The sequence below is a fragment of the Macrotis lagotis genome, chromosome 2 (assembly GCF_037893015.1).
Source record: "Macrotis lagotis isolate mMagLag1 chromosome 2, bilby.v1.9.chrom.fasta, whole genome shotgun sequence".
In the NCBI taxonomy this organism is placed as follows: domain Eukaryota; kingdom Metazoa; phylum Chordata; class Mammalia; order Peramelemorphia; family Peramelidae; genus Macrotis; species Macrotis lagotis.
The window spans coordinates 288,022,775-288,037,498 of NC_133659.1; the positions used below are offsets into that span (position 1 = coordinate 288,022,775).

The following is a 14,724-nucleotide window of genomic DNA, read 5'->3' on the forward strand; positions in this document are numbered from 1 at the left end:
AGAGCTGGGGTGGTCATCCCAATGGGGCAGTGTGATGGAGGAGTATATAGGGATGGGCAAAGTCAGGGAAGCTGGAGGCATGTGAAGTGGGGAGTGGGTAGAATGGAACAAAAGGGTCAAGAAGGCAGTTCTGGATAGCTGGATGAGGAAGGGTATGTGGGATACTACCAGAGAGGGGAGGCCTGGAGACTAAAGTGTCAGGAGGCAGACCAGGAGACATGGGGGGGTGAACCCCATGAGGTGCCCGGATGAGGAAGTCTGTAAGGCTGTGGGGCCCGGAAGAACAAAGGGTCAGGAATGGAAGGGGTTTAAGTGTGCTGGGTGAGGAGCACATGGGGAGAGCACAAAGAGCAGGGGCTGATGGGGATACAAGGAAGGGGCTCCAGGGCCGGGGTCCCAGGAGCCTGGACAGAGGGCTGTGTGTGATCCCCCCAGGGCGCTGGGTGGGGGCCCAGGCAGGGGCCTGGGAGCCCTTTGTTAAGCGGACTGCCCAGTGCCCCTGGATTGGAGGCTGCTTGTGAGGGATCTGCGCTGCGGGCACTGGGGCAGAAGGGCAGCAGTGCAGGCTCTTCCGCCAGGGGTGCCCTCTGGGGGGCTGCCCCAGCCCTGGCCGCCAGGTAGAGAAGGGAGGGAGGTGGCTTTCCCAAACCCATCAGCACCCCTCCTCGCTGGCCACTGCACCTCTGCAGGCTGCACTCTCTACTGGCTCCGGTGCCAAGGCCCCGCCGGGAGGCTGCCCCTAAACTGGCTTTTAACCTATTGTTTTCTTCAGTATTTTTTGGTATTTCTTTCACCAAGAGGCTGACTTGGTTTTCATGATTTACCTGTATCGCTCTCATTTCTCCTCCCAATTTTTCCTCTACCTCCCTTATTTGCTTTTCTAAGTCTTTTTTGAGCTCATCCATAGCCTGAGCCCATTTCCTATTTCTCTTGGAAGTTTCGAATACAGAAGCTTCAATTTTTGTCATCTTCTGAATCTTACATGGGATCAAAGTAATTTTCTATGGTCAGATTCTTCTTTTTCTTTTGTTTGCTCATTTCCCTTAGCCTATTATTGATTTACCTCACTCCTAAGTCTTTGAGCGTTTTTTTTTTTTTTTTTTTTTGGTAGTCTACAGGGATCTTAATTTCTCTACGGTCTTATGAGAGGCTTCAGGCCCTCCCCTCTGTCTTGGAGCTGTGAGGAGGGTCTCTGCTCATCTATGGTGGTATAGAAGCCTAAACTGCAACCTGGATCTGAGTGTGGGCAAACTGCAGAGTCCTGCCCCAGGGAGAGCAGAGAGATTTCTGCAGTCTTCCCCGACCCCCTTACAGTCTATGGGCAGAGAGCTCTGAACATGCTGGGTGGCTCCGGAACTCCATTCCACACTCACTCTGGGGCAGCAGAGTTCTCTCACTGCCCCTTCCGGCTGTTCTGGATGATTAAACTGGTCCCTGTGGTGCAGTGCAGCAGCAGCTGTGCTGCAGCTTTTTCCAACCCTCATTCCCAGTGAAATAGACCTGTCCCGGCCATCTTCCAAGTTGTCTTGGACTGGAAATGTATCATTCAGTCTTTCTGTGGGTTCTGCCCCTCTAGATTTTGGCTCTAGTCAAAATTTGACGGCTTTTGGAGTTTTTTGGGCAACAAGGAAATTCCTGCCTTCACCCCCCCACATTACTTTTAAAAGTATCCTGCTTATATTTCCTCTTAAATAACAATTCATTTTTTATTTTTAAATTATCTTTTCCCAATGAAAATCCACTTTACTTGTCTCCCACCACTCACTTTGAGAGAGAAAAATAACGTCTTTTTTATAAATACATAGTTAAACCCCCAAAAGTATCTCAGTTTGAACCCTAAGTTCAGTATCTCTCTTCTGAAGTTGGCTGACATAGTATTTAAAGGAGTCCCCTGGAATTATTTATTCATTACATTGGTTAAAATTCTAAAGTCTTTCAAAGTCTTCACATTGTTATATAAATCTATTTCTGTTCACTTCATCAGTGCATACAAGTTTTTCCAGATTTTTCTGAGATTACCCCCTTCATCGTGTCTTATAGCACAGTAGTATATACTGTTATGTTCTAATCCTATAATGTATTCAGCTATTGTCCAATCTGTAAACTTCTTAGTTTACAGTTCTTGGACATTATAAAAAGAGCTGCTATATAACTATATATATATAAAACTATATATATATAACTATATATATATATATATATATATATATATATATATATATATATATATATGGTTTTTTTTGCATATGGGTCCTACTTCCTTTCTTTGGAGTGTAGACTATATTATATTGATATCCCTAGTTGGTGGGTATAGTCATTGTTACAAATTATTTATTTTTCTAATAATTAAGTGTTCTAGATTTTTTTCTAGGTTTTTGCAAGGCAGTGGGGTTAAGTGGCTTGCCCAAGGCCACACAGCTAGGTAATTATTAAGTGACTGAGGCTGACTCCAGGGCCGGTGCTTTATCCACTATGCCACCTAGCTGCCCCTAGATTTTTTTTTAAAACAGAACTAATCTGTACTCCAACACCATTATCTTTCAGACAGTGGATAGTATGTTTCACCCTTGATCCTCTGGCATGGTTGGGATTGCTCCATTTCTGGTCATTATGTATCGCCCACAATAGCTCTGGTTATGGGTCTGGACGTGAATTTCTGACAGTCAGGTTGGGTAGACAAACATATGCAAACATAAAAGGTTGGGTAGTGAAAATCTACCAACTTTATTTTTGGGAACTCAGACTTTTTTTATAGCAAAAACTTATCCCAGTAATGACTGGTTAAAGGAGAACCAGTTTTACAATTAATTAAATAAATTAAATTTACAATATTTTTTCTTAGAAATATGCATGCTTCTCTATCAAAGAAACCTTTTACAACCATCCTGGAGCCACAGATTTATCCTAGGTTAGGGTTCACTGGTGAGCCAATGGATCCATACGATAAGCAATAATCCATACATACGTTTGATAAAGAAGATCACCAAGAATATGTGAATATCACTCCCTGGGGCTGGCCCTCTACAATTATTTGAATTGTTCTCTTGATTTAGCTCACTTAATAATTCAAACAGGTTTTCTTGATTAATTTAGCATGTCATTTTTTTTATATCACAGATATTCCATTACATTCATATACTATAATTTTTTTCAGCCATTATCTAATTGATGACATCCCTTTAGATTCTAGTTCTGATTTCTGTTCATAATCTTTGACCATTTTTCTTACTGAGGAATCAATGACTTCTGTTCTCAAAATAATATTTGTATCAGTTACCAATATATATCTCACATATCTGTTATTTTTCAGTGGAAATAGCTACAAATTTTTTTTCCTAGTTAACTATTCCTCTTCTAATTCTAACTACATTCATTGTTTGTGAATATACTTTTTGTTTTAGACTGTCTGTTTCTCCTATAATAAACCCTCTTTATCCCATCTTTAATGAATTGCTCTTTCTTATTTTTATTTTATTTTATTATCACTAGTTTTTAAAGTTTTTGCAAGGCAGTGGGGTTAAAGTAGATTGCCCAAGGTCACAATCTAGGTAATTATTAAGTGTCTGAGGCCAGAATTGAACTCAGGTCCTTCTGACTCCAGGACCAGTGCTCTTATCCACTGTGCTACCTAGCTGCCCCTGCTACTTTGTTTATGATGCTCCTTTTTATATAGGTCATGTATCCATTTGGAATTTATCATGGCATATGGTGTGACTCATTAAACTAAACCTATTTTCTGCCAAACTTTTTTACTTTTCCCAGCAGTCTTTGTCTATTAGTGAGCTTTTATATTAGAAGTTTACCAAACACTTGCTATTTGCTTCTAGGTCTTGTGTACCGCTGATTGACTTATTTGCTTTTCAATCAGTACCAAATAGGGTTTTTTTTGCGGTTTTTTTTTTTAGGTTTTTGCAAGGCAAATGGCGTTAAGTGTCTTGCCCAAGGCCACACAGCTAGGTAATTATTAAGTGTCTGAGACTGGATTTGAACCCAGGTACTCCTGACTCCAGGGCTGGTGCTTTATCTACTATGCCATCTAGCCGCCCCCCAAATAGTTTTGCTAATACGTTTTGTAGTATAGCTTTGATATCTGGCATTGCGAGGTCCCTTTCTTCTTTTCCCTACCATTTTCCTTAAGATTGACCATTTTTTTCCTCTAGAGATCAATTTTGTTATTATTTTCTTATTCTATAAAGTAACTCTTGATAGTATTATTGGTGTAGCACTGATTCTATGAATTAGTTTTAATTTGTATTATTGTCATTTTTTAAAATCATATTGACAACCAGGAGCAATTTAACAAAGTTCTCTTGAGTTCTGAGGTCCTCTTCCATTTGCAGAGAAGGTTAATAAGACCTTTGGAGACAGTTGCCTGAGAGAAAATTGGATTTGGGCCCTTTAGACCCAGAGAATAGGGTTGCCAGTTACATTTTTCTGGAGCAAACATTCGGTTGTGGAAAAGGTGAAAATGTGGTAAAGTGGTATTAAAGGGGAAAAATAGGGTCTTATCTTATGGACATAAAAATAGCTAGTGTTTATACAGCTCTTGAAAGATTTGCTCTGTGTCTTTGTGTGTGTGTGTGTGTGTGTGTGTGTGTGTGTGTGTGTGTTTGTTTTCTCCTTTGATGTTCACAATAACCCTGTGAAGTAGATACTACTTTTATGTCATTTTACAGATGAGCAAACTAAGACCTAAGAGGTAAGGTGATTTGCCTGTTAAATTTAATCTGAATGACATAAGTCTTCCTATTCCAAGTCCAACCCTGGCAACAACTACTGTTCAGGTACTTAATGAAATTTTACCCCAGAGGGGAAGTATTCAGCATTCTACCACTTCTCTAGTATATTTACTAAGACAGTTGAATGAATAATGTTGAGTATGAAGATTTTCATGTGAACTTTTTTTTGGAGTGGGGTAGGAGGGAAGCAAGAAGGGGAAGGGGAAAAGAAACTTGTTAAATGCTCTTTTCCTTGATTCTTCAAGCATTTTCCCCTTTAACAATTTTTTTGTTTGTTTTTGCAAGGCAATGGGGTTAAGTGACTTGCCCAAGATCACACAGCTAGGTAATTATTAAGTATCTGAATCGAGATTTGAATTCAGATCCTCCTGACTTCAGGGCCAGTGCTCTATCTACTGCTCTACCTAGTTGCCCTCCCTTTAACTATTTTTTTAATGCTACCTTTTTTTTTAAACGTTCTTCAGAGCTCTAAATGGAACATAGGACCCTAAAAGAAAACACAGTTAAACTCCTCACAAGGGTTTCCAGATTTAGGAAAATCTGTTAGCTGAGTTTATAAAATATGTAACTTAGAAGTTACTAATGGGACAAAATATAAAGGTACCTATTTCTGCCCATTGAAAAATTTAAAAATGTGGTTATATTGTCTTTTGGGTTGACTGTAAATTTAAGGGGAAAAATATTTGGTATTTCAAAACATTTCTTGTTTTACAAAAAAGATTTGTGCTAGTATTTCTTATAGTTTTCCTTTAATGCATTTAAATTTAAATTTTCAATTCTCTAATGAAGTGTGGAGGGGAAAAGCACAGAACTTAAAAGAATTAGATTCAAATTTTAGCTACTACTTAGGAGTTGTGTAACTTGGGGAAAGTCACTTATCAACATGAATTTTCCTCATTTGTAAAATGGGGAGCAGTATTTGCACTTTTTACTTGATATAGTTGTGTGTGAATATATATACATATATATATATAGAGAGAGAGAGAGACAGAGTGACAGAGTGACAGAGTGACAGAGTGACAGAGTGACAGAGTGACAGAGTGACAGAGACAGGGACAGACAGAGACAGGAAGGACTACTTTGTAAATTATAAAACTGCTGCTGCTATAGCTCTTCTTCCTTCTTTACTATAACAAATATTGGTACATGACAGACTAGAGATCCTAAAAAGATCTTCATAGTCTAGAATGATGTGTTAAATCTAATAGATTAAATTAAAAATGGATAAATGTAACATATTTTACTCTATTCAAAAAAAATCAGCTATTTAAGTAAAAATGAGGAAGGAATTGTTAGCAAGTCGTGTGAAAAAGATAGCCAGTTTTATTGAACCATAAGTTCCATAGTAGGTAACAGTTTGAGCCAGTCAACAAACAAGATAATTAAGTTTCATAATGGACAAATAGAAATTTAGGCCTGGAACAAAGAAGGTAACTTCCATCATTCTCTGCCCTAATCATATCACAATTAGAGTTTTTTAATTTTGGGTACCATATATTTGGTACCCAGTTGGAGGCACAATAAACTGGAGAATATTTAGAGGAGATTGCCTTGGATAGAAAATGAATTTAAATCTGTGTTAGAGAAGAACTAATTGGAGGAACTAGGGATTTTTAGTTTGGAAAAGAGAAGTCTTCATGATGGAAATATTCATGTATTTATTTGAAGGTTTGTCATATGGGAAAAAAAAGTTAAATTTTTCCTTCTTGACCCTCAAAAGCAGAAATTAAACCAGTAGCTCAGTGATGTAGGAAGGCAGATTTTCTTTTCAAGTTTAAGACAAAAAAACTTCTTACCAATTAGAACTGCCCAGAAGTATTAATATGACCTTTTGTGTATAGTGAACACTGCTCTAACTTTGGTTTTGAAAATTTGAATTTATAGGGGCAGCTAGGTGGCGCAATGGATAGAGTACCGGCCCTGGAGTCAGGAATACCTGGGTTCAAATCCAGCCTCAGACACTTAATAATTACCTAGCTGTGTGGCCTTGGGCAAGCCACTTAACTCCCATTTGCCTTGCAAAAACCAAAAAAAAAAAAAAAAAAAAAAAGGAAAATGTGAATTTATTCCACTGGGATTGCTGTATTAAGGAAAATTTTGAACATAATACTGATTTTAGTTTGCTTATGCACAAATGAGAAATAGTGAAAATGCAGAAAATCACACCATTTCACAATTGCTCACAAATTATCATCTTTCCAATACTCATTCTACAAGCAAACTGAATCTTTATCAAGGTAAAAGGCTGCTTAGGTGGTACAGTGGTTATAGCTGGGTCTGAAATCAGGAAGATTTTCCTTTTCGAATTTAAATTTGACCTTAGATACTTACTTTGTGACCCTTGACAAGTCATTTAACCTTTTTTGCCTCAGTTCTTCATGTGTAAAAATTAGCTGGAAAAGGAAATGGCAAACCACTCCCTTAGCTTTGCCCCAAATGGGATTATAAAGAATTTGATACAACTGAAAACATCAGCTAGGACTGTGCAGTAGAAGCTGTGGGTGGGGAGGGGCTGGAGCTGTGACCTGCCCAACTGGTTTAAGAGATTTTGTCAGCCTGAGGCTATGAACACTTCCACTATGATTGTAATAGGATATATGTATTTCTTTTTTTTTTAGGTTTTTTTTTTTTTGCTAGGCAAATGGGGTTAAGTGGCTTGCCCAAGGCCACACAGCTAGGTAATTATTAAGTGTCTGAGACTGGATTTGAACCCAGGTACTCCTGACTCCAGGGCCGGTGCTTTATCCACTGCGCCACCTAGCCGCCCCCGATATATGTATTTCTTAACCATTGAACATATGTATAATACTCTTGCCATTTTGATTAGGTTCCAGTCTTTTTTTATAAATCATTGACAAAGTTTTGAGCCTTGTAACACTTATTTTTTTCAGAAGACTTGCAGTTTTTATTAAGTGTTTTAATATAGCATGATTCTTTTTGGGAATGCATTTATACTATTGACTGACTGCTTCCTTAAATTACTACTGGCAGTAAGGAGATTTCAGAGTGTCTCCCACTCTCCAGTGAAGTCTCTGAAAAATGAATATAGTACCTTTGTTATAATGTAAGTTAATGTAAAATAGTATTTGATTCATGAAAATTTAGATTTTAAGTAAATATTAAGGAATATATTTATAAATGGAGTTAGGCATCTGGTCAAACTTCCTTGGTGGCCTTAGTATTTGCTGCAAACTTTACAAAACTAAAGGTCCTTTTGGTACCATCTTATCTATGCTTAAGAGTACTCACCCAAAGCCCAATGCAGTATCTGCTGTTCTATTTTTATAGTGTTTTTTCCCCTCACCTTTTCCTTTCTCTTTTCTTAGAATTTTTCTTTGAAACAGCAGAAAATCTCAATTATTGCTGGTGAATGGAAAAGAATGAGGAGATCAGAGAGAGAGATAAAAATGGAGCTCAATCCCAAAACAATAATCCAGTTGTAGATTTGCATTGGAAGGGAACTTAGAGGATACCAAGTCCACCTTTCTGATTTTACAGTTGAGAAAATTGAGGCAAAGAGAGATTCACTTAGTTTTCCAAGGTCATAGAAGTTAAGGCAAGATTTGAAGCTATCACTTATTGTTCCAAGACCAGTATCTTATGTTTCTTAGCATTTTCTAAATATAGGTATTATCAGAATTTTGCAAATTAAGTGAAGATAGACTCATGCTAGAAATCTGCAAGTTGTGATGGATGAACATAAAAATGAGTATCAAATGTATGCGAAGGGGAATGGGAACCACATGAACTTCACTCTTCTCTGAACCAGGTAAAAGAAAGTCGAACACATGCATGCCAAATTTCCTATGTATACATGCTTTTAAGCACATACACAAACACAAATTGTGTAGAAATACATTAAATTTAACGGGGGAAAAAGATGGAGAAGGCAGAATGGGATTTAAGAAGGAGGTGAAGGAGGGTAGAAGTAGGAAGGGAATAATTGTAACCAAAACAAATTCAAATTTTAGAGGATAAATTAATTCTAAAAGTGGGGATTAAAAAAAGGAAAAAAGGAAGTGTAAGAATTATGTTATGGTTTGGATGAGGAGAAGAATAAAAGTGTAGTGAACTAGAAGCAGATTGTTTTGATGATGGCATATTTATTGCACTCATCTTTTTAACATTTTATTTTTTTACAATTGTACACAAAGATAGTTTTCAGCAATCTTTTTTTTTTTTGGGGGGGGGTGTAAGGCAGTGGAGTTAAGTGACTTGCCCAAGCTAGGTAATTATTGTGTCTGAGGTTGGATTTGAACTCTGGTCCTCCTGACTCCAGGGCTGGTGCTCTATCCACTGTGCCCCCTAGCTGTCCCCAGCTGCCTCCAGCAATCATTTTTTGGTAAGATTGAATTCCACTTTTTCTGCCTCCCTGCCTTCCATCCCCTCTCCTCATGACAGCAAATAATCTGATATAGGTTAAACAAGAACAATTTTGTTTGACATATTTCCATGTTGTAAAAGAAGAATCAGAAAAAATGGGAAAAGAACTATTAGAAAGAAGAAAACATAAAACAAATTTTAATAATTGGAAATACTATGTATGCTTTGGTATGCATTTAGATTATAGTTTTTTTTCCTCTGAATGTAATTTATATTTTTTTGTTTTTGTTTTTGTAAGGTGATGGGGTTAAGTGACTTGCCCACAGTCATACAGCTTAGTAATTATTTCAGGTCTTCCTAACTCCAGGGCCAGTGCTCTATTCATTGCGCCATCTGGCTGCCCCTGTAATTTGGATTTTTCATCACAAATCTTTTAAAATTGTCTTTGCTCATTAAACTCCTGAGAGGAATTAAGTCTTATCATAGTTGAGCATCACTCAGTATCACTGTTTATCACACTCATCTTTTTCTCTCTTTGTAAAGAAGGTGGCAGATATAAAAGGATATATGTATGGAGGGAAATAGACAATTGATCATTAGAACCATGAATGTAAATGGGATAAATTTCACTTATAAAATTGAAGAGGATAAGATTACAAAACAGAATCCAGGAATATTTTGTTTCTGGACAGCCATGTAACAAAGATTTATACAGAGTTAAAATGAAGGATTAGAACAGAATTTATTACCTAAATTAAAGATGAATTTTTTTAAAAAGCAGGGATAATTACCATGATGTCAGACAAGAATACAATAATACTAGACATGGTTAAAAGATCAACAGAAAAAATACTGTAAGTGATAAATAATATCACTAACATGTGAACTAAATGACAAAAAATTTACAAGTAGAAATAAAAAGAAAAACTACTTGGTGACCTTAATGTGTCCTTTTACACATACAAACACACACATACTGACTATTCAAAAATCTGAGTAGAATTTTTGAAAAGATAGCTATTTGACATCTCTGGGGATTATAGATGAACCTGTGAAGAAAAGATTATCAATTAAATTGAGCTTGATTTAATTTTAAAAATTGGTAGGTCAAAGAAGATGATAACAATGAAATGATATATTGAAAATTTGTGATTGTGACCAAAACAATCCTTAAGGAAAAATTTTTATCTCTAACCACTTTGATAAATAAAATAGAGGGGAAAAAACAGATCACTGAATTGAACTTGCAGATTACAAAAAATTAGAAAATTTCCAGGAAACCCAACTAAAGTTCAAAATAGATTTTCTGACATTTAATAAAGAAATTTAACAAAATTGAAACTAGAAGATATCCATGAAATTGATAAATAAGAATAGGAGGTGCTTTTAAAAAAAACCAAATTATTTTAAATTGGGTAAATCATTAGCTAGTATGATTAAGAATTGAGAGGGAAAAAATTGCCAATTAAAAAAACATGAAGGAGAATTCACAGGAAATAAGCAAGAAATAAAAAGAAGTCATTACAAACATTTTCATGCAATTATTTTCCCACAAAATTAATATATGAAATAGATATTTTTAAAAATAAAATATTTAGATGATCAGAACAAGAAATAGAGAATTTAGATAATCAGAAATACTAAATTGGGAAACATAAATTTAACAAGCCATAAGATTAAAAGAAAAAACCCAGAACTAGAGTTTATCAATTAATTCTATTAAATATTTATATATATTATATGTAAATTATTTGTAAAAAAAATCAGAAAAGAATCCTTGTAAATTTCAATATAGGTATAGTCTTGATACCTAAACTCAGAGAAGCAGAGAAAGAAAGTAAAGATCAAGATTCCCTCCTGAATAATAAGGTTATAAGGCCTCAAGGTGACTTAGTGGAGAGAATGCCACCTAGGTCAAGTGTCAGGAAGACTTACATGCAAAATCAGCCTCAGACACTTCGAAGCTGTGAGACACTGGGAAAGTCTTACCCTCTGTTTCCTCCTCAATAGAGGAGGTGTAGTAATAGTGCCTGTGTAGTAGTAATAGTACCTATTTCCCAAGGTGGTTGTGAAGATCAAAGGAGATAATAATTGTAAAATGCTTAGCACTGTTCTTGATATCTAGTAAGTGCTAGATGAATGTTAGCTAGTATTGTTGTTAGTAATAATAATAAGGCAGCATGCAATGGTGGATAGTGAACTAAATGTGGAATCAGGAGAACCTGGGTTCAAATTCCACTTCAGATACTTAATAGTTATGTGAACCTGGGCAAGTCACAACCTCTCTGAACTCTATTTCCTCATATCATAAAATAAGATAATGGAATTTGATGGCATATTAGGTTCCTATATGATTCTGTTATCCTACAAAAACAAGCAAAGTATAGGTAAAAAAGAAATAAAAGGATTGAATTTTGCACATAATATGATGGTCCATTGAGATAATAATATCAGATCAGATATTTATAAAGTACTTAATCTTACTTTTCCTATAGTAGGCCCTTAAAAAATATGTATTTTCTCCTTCCTTCAGTTTTCTGGTCTAACCAGAGACTTAATTGAAAATTAATTGAAACACCCAGCAAAGTAGCAATCTATAAAATAAAATGTTTATAAAATCCATACAAATCATTAGTTTTTCTGTAATGAACAGAATTTCAACAAGAGAAATTCCCTCCAGACTAGCTACACCTTGTATAAAATATTGCAGAGCCTACCAGAGAACAAGAGCATGTAATACAATTGAATACAATATGAATTCAGTTGAAATAAAGACAAACATAAATAAATGGAGACATAATAATTACATTTGAGCTGTGCTAGTGTAGTGAAAATGCTGATACTATCCAAAATAAGTTATTCCATGCCATCCCAGTTAAACTGCCAAAAGGTTGCTTTATATAGTTAGAAAAGTAATAATAAAATTCATCTGGAGGAACAAAAATTCAAGATTCTCAAGGAAAATTATGAAAAAAGAGAGAGAAAGAAGGGGACCTAGCCATTATCAAAATTATTTATTGCTGGTTGTAAAGCTGATGACTGGATCAGTAGAAATCGGCATCAGAGCAAGAGTATGGTAGGTAGAGTGATGATAACTATGATGAACTTGATCATTTTTTTAATTAAAGATTTTATTTATTTTGTGTTTTACAATTTTTCCCCCAAGCTCACTTCCCTCCCCCCACCTCCCCACAGAAAGCAATTGGTCGTTGTTTCTATGTTGTACATTGATCCAAATTGAGTGTGATGAGAGAGAAATCATATCCTTAAAGAAGAAACATAAAAGTATAAGAGATAACAAGCGAACTTGGTCATTTCTGCAGTACAATAATCAAAGACAATACTAAAAGACATGATGGAAAATATAGACATAGAGCCTATATTGCATTGTTTTTTGTCAGGGGGAGGGTGAAAAATATTAAAAAAATTGTTGAAAACTACAATTACATGTAGTTGGAAAAATAAATAAATGGGAGAGGGAAGAGAATTTTAGGATAGAATTTGATAAATTCTTAACTTATGGAGAAAAGGCTCACTTAACATCAAAAGCTGCTGAGGAGACCAGAAAACAGTTTGACAAAAATGTGGCTTTACTATCATATGACAGTAAACCTTAATTGAATACATGACTTAGATATAAAAGGTAACATAAACAAATTAGAGTAACAAAGGAATCACTTTTCACAGTTGTGTGTAGGAAAAGAGTTCTTGACCAAACAAGATCAGAGGTGATAAAATGAATGTTTTTAAATTACATAAAAAAATGAAAACTCCTACATAAACATAATGCAGCTAAAATTCAAAGTGGGCAAGTTAATTGGTAAAAATAAACTTTGTAGTGAGTTTTTCTGATAATGATCAGATGTCTAATATATACATACATACATACAAACATATATATTACCAATTCAAATACAAAAAAAGAACTATTTTCCAGTAGATGTTAAAAGCAGATGAACAAATGTAAATTATCAGTTATGTATACAAAAAAAGACTCCAAATCACTAATAATTAGAGCAATGTAATGAAAACAATTCTGAGATTCCATTTCACACTTATGAGATAGTTAAAAAAGAAAAAATAATGATTCTTGAAAAGCAATGTGGAATTATATCCAAAAAACCATTAAATTGTTTAAACTGTTTTGTTCCACTGATTCCCTTGCTAAACATATATCCCAAATTATGTTGATGATTACAGCTCTGTATAATTTGAGATCTGATACTGCTAATATCTCTTCTTTCCTTCCTATTTTTTCCAGTTGTTTCTCTTTATATTCTTGATGTTTTATTCCTCCAGACTAATTGTTACTATTTTTTCTCAGCCCAATTAAATTAATCTTTGGTAGTTGTACTTGATATGGCACTGATCAAGTAGATTAATTTAAAAATTATTGTCAGTTTTATTATGTTGATGACCCATCAGTGAGCAATTAATTAGACTTCTGTTATTTAGATTTGTCTTTATTTGTGTGAAGAATGTTTTATAATTTTGTTCATATAGTTCCCTGTGTGTCTTGGCAGGTAGACTCTCAATATAATTTCTCATTTTATGTCTTCTTGTTGAATTTTCTTGTAACATGTAAAATAATAAATGCTGATGCAATTTTGCTGAAGCTGATTGTTTGAGTTTGCTTTTTAGTTGATAGCACCAACTAAAATTAACTTACTGTTCTCCAGGTAAACCATCATATATTCTTTCAATTTTTTTCATGTCTTATTGCTATAGCTAGAATTTCCAGTACAAAATTAATAGTATTGTTGATAATAAGACATCTTGACTTCACCCCTGATCTTTTTGGAATGACTTTCTAGTATATTCTTATTATAGTTAATGCTTGTTCTTGGTTTTAGATAGGTACTACTTGTCTTTCAGGAAAACTTCTTTTATTCTATAGTGTTGTTACTGTTGATTCTATTGAACTTTTTTATCAGAATCAAAATATTTTCTGCATCTATTCAAATTATAATCGTTTTTGTTATTGCTATTGTCAGTTATGTTTATACTTTATGTACTGTTTAATCAATTCTGCATTCTGTTATAAATTTAGCTTGGACATAGTATATGATCTTTGTAATATTTATGATAGGATCCTTGCTAACTTTTTTCTTTATAAAAATTTTGCTTTAATATTCATAAGGGAAATTAGTCAATAGTTTTCTTTCTCTGTTTTGACTCTGGTTTAGATATCAAATCCATGTTTGTGTCACAGAAAGAATTTGACAGTATCCCTAGTTTACTTATTTTTTCAAATTTTTAGGTATTAAATGGTTGATAGAATTCATATGTCCTGTTCATACATTCATCTAGTCTTGGGGGTCTTATCTTTGGGAGTTTATTTATGGTTAATTCATATTCTCTATTTTTTCTTTGTTGATTATGGATTTACAGGTTTCATTTGGGTATACATAGAGCTTTTGGTTTTCTTTTAAAAAATCAATATGTTAATAGTGACTTATCTTTTTTTACCTAGTCCCTAGTTTTATTAATTCAGTGAAATTTTTTTTAAATTTTAAATTCTGTTTATTTCTCCTTTTTTCTTTTTTTAAGGATTTCAATTTTGTTTAATTGGGAGTTTTAAATTTATAGGTTTGCCTAGGGTATTTTTTTTTTTTAGTTGTATGCCCAATTCGTTGGCCTGTTTTATTGATAATAAAGTTTA

The 14,724-nt window shown here is 34.6% G+C and overlaps 1 protein-coding gene across 9 annotated transcripts in view; it reads left to right on the plus strand.

Moving 5' to 3' along the window:
- The window catches only part of R3HDM2 (R3H domain containing 2), a 168,658-nt gene that overhangs the window by 49,986 nt on the left and 103,948 nt on the right, over positions 1-14,724 (plus strand). The window lies entirely within an intron of this gene.